Source organism: Pteronotus mesoamericanus, unplaced genomic scaffold (assembly GCF_021234165.1).
Source record: "Pteronotus mesoamericanus isolate MK-2021 breed Mesoamerican mustached bat unplaced genomic scaffold, CSHL_Meso_final contig_601, whole genome shotgun sequence".
In the NCBI taxonomy this organism is placed as follows: domain Eukaryota; kingdom Metazoa; phylum Chordata; class Mammalia; order Chiroptera; family Mormoopidae; genus Pteronotus; species Pteronotus mesoamericanus.
The window spans coordinates 114,305-115,525 of NW_026555215.1; positions in this window are offsets into that span (position 1 = coordinate 114,305).

The window sequence follows — 1,221 nt, forward strand, 5'->3', positions numbered from 1 at the left end:
CACGCTCGCCAACCCTCGCCAGTCACTCGGCGCAAGTGTGCGCGCCTGCTCTGGGTGTTTTGGGGGTGTCTATGTTTGCTTTTCGGCTTTTGGCTCTTTGGGGGTGTGGCCTCTTCCCGCGCAATGGAGACTTCGGCAAGGAGAAGGAGTCAGGACTCCCCCGGTTCCTCCTCCCGTTCTTTCCCCAATGCCTCCGTTTCTAGTCTCCCCTCAGGGGCCTCTGGGCAGTTCTGTGACCCCTTCGGCTGAGGATCCAACCCCTGTGCGGACTGCGTTTCAATCGCAGGCAGTCTGGTTCATGCGCGCCCCGCTTCTGCCTCTTTGGGGTCGCGCCTTTCCAGCCCACAATGGAGACTACCGAACGGGGAGGGAGTCGGGACTCCCCGGTTCCTCCTCCCGTTCTTTCCCCAACGCCACTGTCTCCAGTCTCTCCTCAAGGCTCTCCCAGACAGTCTGCACTCAGCCCCGCAGGTCACACGCGCACAAGCTGTGTGCGGAGCGCACAAAAGGCAGGTTAATTGATTCCCTTATGCCTGAGCGAGATGGTAGCTGCAGAGTGGGAAGTGCGTTATCACCCGGGCTCCACCGGCCGCAGAGTCAGTTCTCTTCACAAAGTTTTCCTCACCAGTCTTTTCCCAGGCACCAGCCCACCCTGCTGCCGCCTGTACCCAGCGATCAAGGAGGGTGGCTGCCGCTGCAACTTTTGCGTTTGCCCTTTAAATGTCTTTTTGCATCCCCAGCCACTTGTCTCTGGCAGAGAGTGCCCCTAAGCTTTTTGGGGTTGCGTTTTGTCTGTATTTTCTCGGCTTTAGCGGCTGTAGTTTAGGGGTTCCTGTTTATGATTCAGACCCCGTTCTTCCCGGGGGGACGCTAACTGGCTGTTTCAATGTCCCTCTGGTGCCAGTGCCCGTGTGCACCCAGCCCACCCTCTCGAGCCTCCACCGCAATTCTCACCCGTTGGGATGTGTGAGAGTCGAATCCGCTGTCCGCGGCACCAAGGCTCCTCTCCCACTATCGCTCCACTGCTTTCCAGGTGATTACTCCATTATTTAGTTGCAATTCCAGTTTGGTTTTGAGAGGAGGTCAGTGTGACTCCCTTTCACTCCTCCGCCATCTTTTTCTCCTCAGCTCCTTATCTTTACCTAACATATTTTATTAATTTTAAGACTTTGTGAATTGTTTATACTTACAAAGGTTTTGCCAACTAAGTTATCTATACTT